The sequence below is a fragment of the Styela clava genome, unplaced genomic scaffold (genome assembly GCF_964204865.1).
Source record: "Styela clava unplaced genomic scaffold, kaStyClav1.hap1.2 HAP1_SCAFFOLD_98, whole genome shotgun sequence".
Taxonomy (NCBI): domain Eukaryota; kingdom Metazoa; phylum Chordata; class Ascidiacea; order Stolidobranchia; family Styelidae; genus Styela; species Styela clava.
Genome location: NW_027556618.1, coordinates 3,756 through 18,711, shown reverse-complemented (window position 1 = coordinate 18,711; position 14,956 = coordinate 3,756). Strand labels below are relative to the sequence as shown.

The window sequence follows — 14,956 nt, the reverse complement described above, 5'->3', positions numbered from 1 at the left end:
GTTTTCTTATCCACTCCAGCATATGTCGGATTGAGAGGTGCTGTTGAATTGAATCCATTAGAAAGAGATAATGCGTGTGAATATCCCATTGACGCTCACCCTGAGGCTAAAAGTCATGTTTTTTGTAATGTTCCATTACGATCTTTGTGCATGTTGACAATTCCTAATTTAAAAATTGTGTCGTAGTCAACATTTGGTAATGTAGGGATTTGAGATAAATTGATTGATTGAACAATTTCATTACCTTTAAATCCTTGAATATAGAATAACGATTTGTCAGTAGACGAATTAGGCGCCGCTGTTAATTGTGATTCTGTTAATGTTTGCCCTGGAATTCCTGTAATAGCAGACTTAGTAGCTGTATTAATAGTTCCAAAAGCTTGGTCTTGATTTAATGTTGCCATAATTAATGTTCTCCTTTATTATTTAATTATTTTTTACTCAAATCATCAATAATCATACCAGTTCGGTGATCTACTTTAACAGAAGCTTGTCTATAAAACTCTTCAACGGGGTCTTTAACATTTGGTACGTTTGGTGTCTTTTGTGTCATGTCCCCATTATAATTAGTAGTTGGAAGCGGTTCAGTCTTTTGAACAAATAAAGAACTTAATTCAGTTTTTAAAACTTTAAACTCGTTAATCAAATCTTTGTCTTCTAACTGAGCAGATTTATTGCCTAATAAGGTCAAAACATGTTTCATTTTAGATTCATCGCCACCTTCTTGTTTAAATAATTCCTTGATGTGGTTATGTCTTAATGTTGTTTGAGCTTGTATGAATTTGCTTTCAAGATCCTTATGAGCGAGCTCTCTATTTTTCAAATTTTCGCCAAGAGTGTTTTTGATTTTCTCTAAGTTTGAAATTTGGTCGACAGCTTTTTCATATTGGCTCTTCAAAGTATCATACTTCTTTTCTCACATATTAAACTCAGCTACACTTACTTTAGTGTCTTTGTCTGTACTTGTGCTTTTCTCAGTATTTTGCACTTCTTGTGTTTCCACAGTTTCTTTTATGTTATTTTCCATAAATTTCTCCTATTATATAATAAGAAGGGGTCTTAAAGTATATATAACGATTTGAGGTACTAACCGAAATAAACTTTATACCCCTTCATATAGTTATATGTACAAAAAGTACTTTTACGTTACATTTATTTTTAATTTATTTTGATTATTTTTTCTAGATGTTGAGTTTTACGTCTGATAGCGCGGAAAATAAAATCTTACTGAAAGTTGAGGCTGTGACAAATCGAGTCACCCTAGGACCCTCAAAATTGCTTGGGATATCCTCGGGCTTGACTTTCTCGCGTTCTTGTGATATAATAAAAGGGGGTACCTTTTCACGTTCTCGATCGTTGAGATAAAAAAAAAAGTACTTGACAAAATAAAAATTTTAATATATAATAAACGGGGAGCCTTTCGCCGGCACAATTCGCACGATTGAACACGTTAAAAATGGGCTTGCTTTTTCTTCTTTTAATACTAAACCACGTTTAAACTCGTTTAGGCCCTCAAATGGCAATTATTTGAATATTTCAGCGCTACGACTGACACAATCCGCAAGCTTTCAGATTTCAACAGGCAAAAAAAAGACCGGGAACATCTAAGCCCCGGCCCTAAATAATATTTATTTATTTATTATTATTTATTATTTGCACCCTCCTTTTTCATCTTTGCCAAAATCAACCGGATTTTTAAAAATTCAATTTCTTTTTTGGCCTGTAATTCTTTCGCCTCAAAATAATTTAAAAATTTTTTTATAATTTCGATTAAGTCGACCGGCTCCATTTCGAAGCTTGCCAAATTGTTTAAATTATTTATAATTAAATTATTTATAATTTTTTTGGCGTTGTCTGTTTCAAATGTAATTTTTTCGAGATTTTCGAAATCGTTTTTGTTGTCAAGTGTCGAGAAAATGGCCAATAATTTATTTTTTTGCTTTATTTCCATTATTCTGCACCTCCTTCGTCACGTTCGAAATCTTCAAGCATTCGTGCCAAGTTGATTTTATCCGCTAAATCGTTTTGCGTCTCGTCGTCCTGCGTCTTGTTCTCTTCAGATGTTGCGAGGTCGTGGGATTCTTCGCGTATACTTTGCGCGGTAATTCCGCAACTTCTCAAAATTAAATCTTTTCACGTCGCGAAATCTTCAGGCTTCAAGTCTTCGGCTTGAGTGTATCCATTTAACGCGTTCCAAATCTCCCCATCTTCTACCTCGTCGCTGTCGGTGAACAGGTCGCGCGCTCTATCCTCCACATCTTCGGTGCAGTAATGTGCCCAATTTAATTTATCATTTAAACCAGTAAAGGAGTTACAAAATTTAATTTGTTCTTTTTTCTCTTCTTCTGCTTCTTTTGCTTCCTCTTCTTCTTCGGCCTCTCTTTCGTCTTCGTCGTTGTTATTTGGTCAAATAATCACGTATTGCGCCAATTCTACACGGTCCGCGTCGCAGTCTTCACGTGCTCCGCTTGTGCATTGGTGGCGGTTATAATTAATTTTTTTTAATAATCGGTTTTTTTCGTCCTTTATGTCTTGATTATCGAAACAGTCCGCCAAAAAATTATCGATTTTTTTTTTGCTTAAATCCGTACATTTTACGACTTCAAAGCGTCCAAGTCTATTTTTTTTTGTGTGTGTCATTGTGGCACCTCCTCAATATTATAATAATAATTAAATATATATTAATTAATTAATGCATTTATCTTTTACGTTTCAATTTAATTATATATTATTATTTTTTTTTTTGTTATTTTTTTTTTTACTTATTTTTTTTTTAAAATTTTTGCATTATACCACAAACGACAAAAAAGGGGTAAAGTGTTAAAATAATATTATAGAAATTAAAAAATTGATTTTTGAAAATTTAAAATAAAAATTAAATAAAAAATTGCCAAAAGCTCGCCCAATTAATTTTAACATAGTTTTTTTTTTTTGTCAAGTTTTTTTTTAAAAATTTTGAAATTTATTTTTAGACGAAATAAAAAATTTGAAAGAGAAAAAAATTTTTTTATTATTCTCTATGTAAGGACTTATTTTTTTGAAAAGCTTGATTATCTTACTGACAGAAAAAAAGGTGATTTTTGCATATGGGACCGTGGGTTAGACTGGAAGAGGTGAATTTTTTTGAGCTAAAACTTTTACAACTTTTCCGGGCTGAAAAACACGAGTTTTACCTGTCGTAGAACCAATACAGAAAAAAAGTAAAATATTTGCAAACTCTTATGAAAAACAAAAAATATTATACTATTATTACTTATTTATTTTTTTTTTTAAGCAGTAGTAGAGATAAATTTACTTTTTTAACGAAATGGCTTAAACACTGGGTAAAGTAGACTTTTCGAGGCCGGAAAAGTTATAGAAATTTTGACTAAAAAAAATTGAGCTAATTTTTAGTAAGATTTAGAACACTCAGTAAGATTTTGACGACTCGCAGGCGTAGAACGACAAAAACACACTGGCGAAATTTGGAATTTTTTGGAGGTCACAGTAAGGTATCGAATATGATATAATAATAATAGAGAAAAGGAAATAAAAGAATGGAATTACATACATTAAAGAATTGTAAAGCAAAAGAACAAAATGCTATTTGCTTATATTGTTTTGTTAAAAAAAATAGAAAGACAAAATAAAAGTATGATATAATAAATATAATAGAAAAGGAGAAAAGAAAAATGGAAATAGAAAAATACCACAAATTATTAGATGAAAGAAAAGAAAAGATTGGTAAAATATTTGAAAAGATTGGTAAAGAAGCAAATAAGTTCAATGATAAAGTAGAATTTACAGGAATTACAATTAACGATTCAAGTGTGTCAAATTCAACATATTACACATTTAATTATCAAAATAAAGAAGACGATTGTTTGGAATTGAATTTTAAAGTTAAAGTTTCAGATCATGACAAGCATTTCGGAAATGAATTTAAATTTATTTTTGAAAAATTTACAAGTGAAGAAGAAAATGAATATTGATTTGAAACATTCGATTTTAATTATTGAAATGATAAAAATTTAATTGCTTGTTTAAAAGAATTTTTGGAAGAAGAATATTATTAAAAAAAAAGGAGAAAAATTATGAAAACAGAAACAAAAAACAAAATGTGAGGAAATGATTATCTTTTCTTAGAATGCTCAATTTGAATTAAAGACGAACATTTAAAAGATATTGATTTTACAAAAGAAATTGGGCCAAATGATGACGACGCAGGCGATGATTATGATATTGACGCCGACGAATATTATCACGACGAAGATAATTGACCGCGTGAAGATTTTTAAATAAAGGAGAAAAAAATATGATTAATAAAGAAGAAAAAGCAAAGAAGCGTTTTAGATTTATTTGTAACAAAATTGATAGCACGTGATATTTAAATGGAGCCCAAAAACCAAGCTATCACGAAGATATGACAGCTGGAACTCAGCCTTATTTTAGAAAACACTTAAAAAAATTATTTGTTGATCTTAATTATAAATATATAGAAAAAACTTATTATGATATAATGAGTTCAAAAAAAGATTGATATAAAATTAATTTATTTTTAAACGAAGGCCAATATTTGAGTGATGATAAGATTTTTGAAAATTTTAAGATCCAAACATACGATTATTTTAAACGTATCCAAATAATGATTGAAGGCGTTACAGAAGATAATTTAATAAGATTTAAAAAAGAACACAAAAAAGGCATGGAAAGAAGTTTGCCGATTATTAAAAAATATCTAGAAAATAATTGATTTTAAGCGCCTTGTAAAGATGCGTAATAACAAAGATATAGTTGTTTATCACAACAAGTTATTTTACAAAGGTTACAATGCGAACCTGGGTATGATATAATAAAAATAAAAGGAGAAAATTATGAACAAAGAATTAATTAAAAAAGTTGTAGACAAAATAGTTTCAACTGTTGAATCTGTAGAAGGTTGAAAAGTGGCACACAAATATCAAGACACTATTGACGTTAACACTGTTGAATTAGATTTTCGATTCAGAAACGACGTTAGGTATAAAATGTTTGGACTTAATGTAGGTTGAGATTGTCAAATTAAATATTTAGGGACTAGAATTAAAATTATCACTGAAGGTTGAGATGCTAATAACCTTAATTTTCAAGATTATTATTATATTAATAAATCTGGTCGCGGATGACTTAAATTTACAAGACATTTAAAATGATTTGTGAAAGATAAAACAAAAGTGTATGATAAAAATGCTGTAAGAGCTTAAAAAAAAGTATGATATAATAAATATAGAAGAAAACAAAAGACACTTCTAAAGGAGAAAAAGAAATATGGAAAATAAAGAAAAGTTAATTAGAACTATTTTTGATTTAGTAGTAATTGTTGATAGAGAAAACTGTGGCGATGGAGCAGGAACCGAAATTCTTGAACGAGAAATTTTAGAAAACATTGAAGACTATACCGAAAAAAGAATAGCTATGGTAATGCTTAAATTTGGTAATTTCCGTACTGGAGATGACGAACTTAAGAAAATAGAATTTGATTATGATGATATTGAAACTTTTTTCTTAAAAAGATTTTCAAATAAAACGTTACAAAATATTAAAACTGAATTGTTAGTAGAAGTTAAAGAACGTGACAGATGTAAAACAAAAGAAAGTATAAGCGATTACGCTTTGGAGTTATTATAAAATGATGTTTTTTGTACCAATATCAACGCCAAGGATAGACGTAAATGGACCTCAATGGTACCTAATAGTGATGTTAGTTATATATTCGATAGGCTTGTTTTTACTTATAAGTGTAACGATTTGAATGTTTTGAGGTGATATTAAAAAATATTTTAGAAAAAAAAAGGAAAAGAAAACAAAGGAGAAAAAAAATGAAACTAATTAAAAGTATCTTTAATACGATCAAGACGTGTGAGTTTAATAAAGATTTAATAAAAATTAATATAAACAAACAACATATAGTAGATTATTTAGAATATGAGGGCGCGGAAGATTACAAAGGCGTAGAAAGATTAATAAGCCTTTTGGCGAAATTTGAAATTTTAGAGATGAAAAAAGACGTGTTTAATGTTGATTTTGAGATAGTAATGTATAGCTACATACTAAGGCACAAACTAGAAGGTGTAGTTGCTTATTATGATATTGTGGGAGGTGGTGATGAATAACGATAGAAAAAATTTATTATTGTTGGTTGGTATAACAACATTAGTTATAGACATATCTTTAATTGTTTATTTTAGTTTAGAGCACAAAAAAAAATTAAATTTATTACAAGGTTTAAAATGAGACGCTGTAAATGTACAAAATAAATTAATTGAATCAACAAATAAAACTTATCAAATTAAAGAAAAAGAACAAAGAATAATTTTTTTAAAAAAAGACAAAAGTAGATTACAAAAATTAACAAGTATTGAAATGAAAAAAATAAAATTCAAAACACCCTTAAAAGGTTTAAGTGACATTGATGTTGATACCAATTGAACAGAAGTTTCTAACCTAAATAGAGAAGCAAAAAAAAATGAAGCAAAACGTGGGTAAACAATAGAACCCATATAATAGAAAAGTAAAAAATATATGAATACAACAGAATTAATAGAAAAATGAAGTCAGTTTTGAACTTCAAAGAAACATTTTAAAATTAAAAACAAATCGATAATTAACAAAGAAGGTTCATTATTATTTGTAAATTCAGGAGTTTCAGCGTTAAGACCTTATTTTTTAGGAGAAAAAACGCCACCACATTCACGACTTTTTAATGTACAAGACGTAATACGAACAAACGACATCTCTTTAATCGGTAAAACTAATCGACATTTAACGTTTTTTCGCATGTTAGGTAACTTTTCATTTAATGATTATCAAAAAAAAGAATCGTTAACGTGAGCATTAGAATTTTTAACATCGCCAAAATGATTGAATTTGGACATTCAAAAATTGTATATTACGTATTTGTTTTCGGACGATGAAACTAAACAAATATTGTTAAATATAGGTGTTGAAGAAGACCATTTGATTTCAGGAGATAAAACAACTAATTTTTGAGATTTAGGAGTTGGTCCATGTGGAACAAATGTTGAATTTTTTTATGATTTGGGACAGCAGTTGGATAAGGAAAATAAAGGAATTGAATTATTAAAAGAAAATATTGATAATGACAGATATTTAGAGATATGAAACGTTGTATTTTCTTACATGATAAATGACGGTGAAGGTAATTACACTATGTCAAATAAAAAAAATATTGATACTGGCGCTGGATTAGAAAGATTGTTGATTGTTGTTAATAATTTAAAAACACCTTTTGAGTTAAAAGAATATACTGATATTGCCGACAAAATTGAAAAGAAGACAACAAACGATATTAATGTCAAAATTATTTGTGACCATGTAAGGGCTATAAAACATTGCTTGAAAGATTTGATTACAGAAAAATATATTGATTTTAAAAAAAAGCAAGGGTGGGTTGTAAGAAATTTAATTCGGAACGCTTCAATGAGGGGTTACTTCTTAAATTATCGAAGTCCATTTTTATTTAAGCTTTTTGAAAAAGAATATGGTATAATAGTATATAAAGAAGAAAAGATTTTTTGAAAAATAATAAAGACACAAATAGTAAGTGATTTATTAAATATACAAAAAGGTTATATTTTAAAAGGAGAAAAAATATTTGATTTGGTTACATCAAAAGGAGTACCTTTATTATTGATTAAATTAATAAGTAAGAAAAATAGTTTCAAATTAGACATGATTAAATTTAAAAAATTATGAGAAAAACATTTGATTATTTCAAAAGGAGGAAAAGAAAAATAATGTACAAAAAAGTAGAAAACTACGTGGATAACGTAATAAAAAAATACGAAAGTTTAAAGTTTTATAAACAATTGCTTATGTGAGCAATAATTCAAAAAATGAAGGAAAAAGATGGTGAAAACCAACCAGTAAAAAAAAAGACAGTAGAAGAATATATATATGAGATTGAAAATAGCATTGTCCCATGGGGTCTCGATTTAAACTTATTGAGAGAACATTTAGCGAATAGTAGCAGACTTTACGATGAATGTGAAGAAAGAATACAAAAAGAAATGGATATGCAAGAGCAGTATAAAAATATGATTATAGCATTTAAACATTGTATAGATAATTATGAAGATATTATCGCAACAAGAAGAGGACCTCCCTGAGAGTGAGGAAAAAAATAATGAAAGAAAAAAAATAATGTGATATAATAAAAATATAGAAATAAAGAAGAAAACAGATAAGATCACTTCTAAGGAGAAAAAAACCAATGGAAAATAATTCACGAAAAGAAATTGAATTAATGAAGTTACAAATAACAAAACTAATTCACAATCAAAATGACACAGTGAAACTTTTAAGCGCTGTTGTAAAATATATAGGATCAAACCTAAAAGGAGGAAAAAAATAATGGATGTACAAATTAACGAAAAATATAAATTAAATGTTTATGATATATTATTGTTGGTGTTTTTTATTATAGTTTTTTCTCTTTCAATTTTTGGAATAGTAGAATTACATAATACAAATTTAAAACTCATAGCTATTGTTTGCTGTTTTTCATTAACAATTTCTTCTGTTATGATGTTAATGTTTCCTTTATCAGTGTACGCTATGAATAAGGCAACAATGAACACAACCGGCGATATGCCAGATAGTGAGTTGAATAAAATGCCATTAAGAGAACGTTTAAAACATGTAAAACTACCTAAAAAAGATATTCTTGAAAAGACCGTAGACACATGTGAAAAAATAATAAACAAATTAGGAGGAAAAGAATAATGACAAAAAATGAAACTATTATTCAATTATTGAAAAATTTTGAAAAGATGATTAAAGCAAATCATGAAGACATTAAAAAGTTAGGTGAATGTATTAATCATAACGCAGAAAAAAGTATAGAACAAGAAAAAAATATTAAAAAATTATTTAAAACAATAGGAGGAAAAGAATAATGAAATTTAATAAAACAGATGGTTTAATCGTAGGAGTTACTACGTTAGGACTTGTAAGTTCTTTGATATGTGTAGGTGTTTTTTATTCTAAACTACAACAACGTATCGTAGATAGGGAAGTATATATTACTGAAACTATAGGAGTTAAAAATGTAAAATCTACAGCAGGGTATACAAATTCAAAAGTAATAGATATAGTAGCGAGAGATCTTCGAGATGCTGGTAGATTAACCACAAAAGTTATCAACTCTGGTATTTCAGCAGGAGTATTTGGAGCATTACTTATTGTTTATTGTATAATTATGATTATAAAAAATAAAGGAGGTCAAGAATAATGGATAATTTTACAAGTGGATTAATAGGATTTGCCTTAGGATCATCAAACAATAACAGCAACAAATCATTAGAAGCTAGATACAACGAAAAAGCAACATTAATAGTAAAAACAAAATATAAAGAATTATGAAAAAAAGTTAGAAATATACGTATATATACAGCTTTTCTTTTATTAATACCAATTTTAGGTACTATACCTGCTATATGTATTTTGTTAGGTCACGAAGATATTATTGAATTGAAAAGATTGATCAAAGAAGAAAAAGAAAAATTAATTAAAAAAGAATTATTAGATAACAAAGGAGGAAAAGAATAATGAAAACATATAAAATTTGAATGAAAAACAAAAAAGAGTTGGATAAATTGGAAAGTATACTATGAGATTTAAAAATTGAATATGATGCTAGAACTAGTATTGAAAGTACAATATGATCACCAAAAGGGGACGAAGACAATACTGTTTGAGCAAAAAAAGGTTTTTACGTAACAGTTAAAACGTTTGAAAAAGGAGGAAAAGAATAATGGAAAAAAAAGAAACAACACTAAAACACAACGCGGATCATATTTGAGAATGACAATTGACAAAAGAACAAGTGGCTTTCATCAAAAAAGGTGTTCCACTTTACGATTCTAAAAAAAAATATAAAAAATTAGATATGTTTATATACAACAATAAATTATATGTTGTTAGATTATATAGCTTACACAAAACAGGTGTTTATATGTCAGCCACACCACTATTAACAAACGGTAACTGTATTATAAAAAATAAAGATGAAGATTTTTATGAATTGAATGGATATGCTAATTTATTACCTAAACCTTTTAACTTAAAAGACGCATACTTGAGTTTAAAATACATTAATAGCGTGTGAGAAAGCTGTACTAGTACAGTAAGGGATGATGATAAATACACGTATGAACATAACAAATGATGAAACAAAAATGAAAAATATAGATTTCCCAATTTACCGGCTTTTAAGACCATGAAGAGATTAATTCAAATGGCGGTACCTCACCCAACAAGTAGCGGTGCAATTACAGAAGAACGATTATTAGAGGTTGAAAAAAAAATAGATTATATTATTAAATATCTAAAAGGAGGAAAAGAATAATGTCAAATTTTTCGGATGGAAATGGAAAATATAAAAAAATATCTTACGACGAATTAAAACAATTAGAAAAAAAAATGGAAAATACACTTATTAGTGCTGTTGAAAAAATGAATTGTGGTATGGTTTATTGTGATTGAATGAGCTGGGATGAGTCACCACATGAACCTTTGAGAGGTCGTTTTGTCGTCACTATTGAGTCTATGGGTCATAGATTTGACTTTGTAAACTTTAATATTCATATTTTAGAAAAAAAACCTAGACGATGATATCATTTAGAAGATAGTGATAATAACAAAATCGAAGTTTATTTAATACTTGAGGATTTTGAAAAATTAGATGATTATCTTGAAGAATTTAAAAAAACTATTAGAAAAGAAATGAGTTCAATTATACTAGCTAAAAATTGAAATAGATTATATAGTTATGATTTTGAAAATATTCGTATGAAAAAAGTTTGAAAAATTTCACAAAAATATTTTAACAAAGACTATAATGAAGCCGATGAATCAACAAATAATTACCCATCTTACATGAAAAATAAAGTTTCACGTAGCGCTTTCAATAGATGTCGAAAAAATCTTGTTAACTTAGCAAAAACAAAACTTTCAACTTGAAAAAAAGGCGATAATCCCAAAATATTTATTGGTGTATATGCTGTTCTTGATTGAGAAAAAGAAAACGTTGAAAAAATAAAGACAATTAATAGAATTAGAAAAGAAATTGCTCAACAAAGATTCACGAAAATAAGAGGATCATATAAATATAAAGGAGAAGAATAAATGACAAAGTGTAATTATTGTATAAAAGAGCCTCAAGGCACATGTTGTTTAGAGTGTTTTTTAAAGAACGAAAAAGAGCGTAAAAAAAATGTTAAAAAAAGAAATTAAAAAATTTTGAGATTTAAATAAGATCTTAGCGAAAATTGGCAATGTCGAAAATGTCACTGTAAGCCCTAAACTTGACGGCGTTGGAGCTTATTATGATAAAACATCTAACAGTTTAGTTATATGTCGATCCTCGGCTAGAGTAACAACTTTTTCTATTAAGAAAGACGATAGAATCGAAGGCTTTGGCGAATTAGTTTTGAATAAAGAGTTTGGAAATAGGCGCGACGTCGTAGGTCTTATTAATAGAAAGTTTTATGACAAACGCCACGACTTGTTAGAATTTATTAACTACAAAAGAGTCGAAAAATTAATTAAATTGAAAGATTTGAAAAAGTATATTGAACAACAGAAAGATATTGATTTTTACACAGATGGTGTGATTATTGAACGGAAATATGCGTTTAAATTTGAAGGCCCTAAAGGCTGTGGAACAATAGATAAAATAACAAAACAAATTGGCAAAAAAACGGGCAAAATTTCTTATATTGCTTGATTAAAACAAAGTATTAAGTTAAATGAAATTACTGTTAAAAAAGTTAATTTGTCAACTAATAAAAGTAAATATAAAGTGGGTGACCATGTCATCATTGAATTGAAAGGACAAACTGTACCTATAATAATAAATAAGGAGAATATATAATATGAATAAATTTATAGTAGTAGAAGGGATTGATTATTCAGGTAAATCAACCTATATAGAAAAATTGAAAAAAAAATACAAGAAAGAAGGAAAAAGTGTTTATGTGACGCGAGAACCACGAGGAATTCGTTTTGGCGAATTATTAGCTAAAGAAGTCTTTTTTAATGACAACCTCAAAATCAGCTCAATTACAAAAGCAATTTTGTTTATCAGTGTTGGTTGAGAATTATATAATAAAGTATTGGCTAAAAAGTTTAAAAAGTATGATATTGTTATTTGCGATCGTTATATCTTTAGTACGTTTGCTTATCAAGTATTCGGAGGAGATAAAACAATTAATCAGAACCAATTATTAACAATGTACACTTACGCGATGCCAAAAAATTATTTGCCCGATGAAGTACACTGAGTAGATTGTTCGACTACCGAAATTTTAAGACGGACAAAAATTAGATTACCAGCTAATAATTATGACGCAAAGTGTTTAAAGGTTAGTTATGTTAACAAGATTAGAAAAGCATATAAAGAAACTTTTAAATTTTTTACAGATAACACTATCTATTTTAAAAAACGTTTAGAATGAAATGTTATTGTGTTTGAAAAGGATGAAGAAATTAATGGATAATATTTTTAAGAGTTTGGAAAATATGCGCGATTTGAATATGTACGAAACTGATGAGTTGAAATTGATGCCTATTAATGATGCGAAAAAATTGAACAAAACTATTATTGTTTTAAATTACAAATTATTTTATAGTGACAAAAAAGCTTACGCCGTCGTTTTGAAGAACACGAATAAGTTTAAATATTTTGAAAGTAACAGTTGGGGCGAAAAAAAATTTTTTGCTAAAAAGATCATTGTAAAAAACAATAATTTAAAAATCAAGTTTAATTGTCTCAAAGGTAAATATGGATTTGTGGCTATTGACACGGTCGGTTCGAAAGCGCATTTTATCAACTGATATGAAATTTTAGATAGTAAAGTCCATAAAAAACAAATATACAAAATTAGATTTAGTATTAATTATAATTTTTCAATAGATTTTTTAAACGATTCTTGACGAAAATTTAGAGCAACACATTCAAATCTATATTTTAAAAATTTTAGAAATGAAGTTGACAGATATATAATTAATTTGAAGTTTGTAAGAGCATTTATAAATAATATAAAAGGAGTAAAAGAAAATGTTTAAAGATAAAGATGGTTATACCATTATAAAAGATAACGATTTAGGGGTATATAGTGAACAGATTGACGTAATGTTAGACGTAGCTAATAGATTATTTTGTGCGTCTATAGTTTCTAGTTGAAGCACATGACAACAAGTTAAAGGATATAATAGTGCTACATTAGTAAAGCACTCATCCAGAATGAATATGTATAAATTGTTAAATATCCGACGAACTATTTTAACATGTAAAGCAATTTGAGCTTTAGCAAAAAATATTTTGAAATTAGAAGATAATGAAGAAAATAGAATGAAATATTATAGAGAAGGATTACGATTTTATATTACAATAAGTTCTAACTCAACATGATACCGAGAATTTAAGGAGTTTTTAAAAAATGAAAAAAAAAATAGACACATTATATAATAAGTATATTGAAACAAAAGACAAAAAAATTCTTAATAGGATTAAATATGAGATGTTTGAAATTATAAAAAAATCATGTGGTGCTATTTCATATACTAAAACAAATAGATATGCCAATCCTAGAACAATGTATAGTTTTTGTTTCGACAGGTTTGATAAAATAATAAATGACTATGATATTAAGTATAAAACATCATTAGAAACATATACTATAACGTGTATTAGAAATTATTTAAAAAGTAGACAATTTCACAGAAGTAGAACAATAATTAAATCTAGAGTTCATACAATACAACCATCAAATACTTTTAATAATGACAAGTTAAAGTTAGATTTGAAGAGTATTTTAGGTGATACGTCAGATTATAAATTGATGTGTGACAGATTAGGAATTAATGGAAAAAAATTATCAACTGAAGAATTAGCTGAAATGTATAATAAATCTGTTGAGGTTATAAAAACTAGATTGTGAAGGATTAGAAACAAGTTACGAAAATATTTTAAAAATAATTAAAAATAAATGTAACGTAAAAGTACTTTTTGTACATATAACTATATGAAGGGTAAGAGACCTACGAAAACAATCCCTGAATAGTTGACACGTGGAATTCCACGAGTTTTAGTCCTAAATACATAAAACTTAATAGTAACAAACTCCGCCTTGTTACACGAGTTTTTGACTTAAAACTGTTTAGACATGTGTGCGTCTTTAACCATACTACAGTTGAAAAGTACTATAAGCTTTTAGTCGAGTCAAGACTTAAAACCGAACTATGTTGAAAAGGTACTACAACCTTTTAGTCCTGTCATGACTTTAAACTGACTTTTCGAGAGTTAGCTATGAATCAAGCAGTCGGGTTTTACCCGGAAGTGAAGGTTTGAATCCTTTGACTCTCTTTAATTTTTTCATTGTCTAGCCCAAAAATCCAAGGGCTACTTCTCCGACTCAAGGCTAGTCAAAGGTAGCACTATATTAGTGTAAGCCTAGTTTACCATCGCTGTCTCTAAAGACCATTTTGACATGTGGTAAACGTTTTGCAGATGTAGTTTAGTGGTAAAACTTCAGATTTCCAATCTGACTATGGAGGTTCGATTCCTCTCATCTGCTCCAATATTTTCAGTGTCATTTTTGACATGTAATTAGGAACAACGACGTCTATAACGTCAGATTCCAAAATGTGCCGAGCATCACAATTAAACTGCTCATTATTTGAGGATATCAAAATGAAAATGATATGCGTCGAAAGAAAAATGACTCAAAGTGAGAAACTTTTAGTTTTAAGACAAAAGAGGTTAGTTTTAATATCACAAATAAAACATGTTAAACTTCTTTTTTTCTTATGTTTGTCTGTAATAATCATACCTTACTATTTATATGTAAAGTGTCACCAGAACGTGAAAATTATAAATAAAATAAGAAAAATTAATACTAAAATAGTAGAAGAA

General features: G+C 27.9%; 1 non-coding gene across 1 annotated transcript; it reads left to right on the top strand.

The window, feature by feature from the left end:
* Positions 1-14,547: 14,547 nt before the first annotated feature.
* Trnag-ucc (transfer RNA glycine (anticodon UCC)) lies at positions 14,548-14,618 on the top strand. Its single transcript has one exon. It is a non-coding gene; the product is annotated as a tRNA-Gly (tRNA).
* Positions 14,619-14,956: the final 338 nt, after the last annotated feature.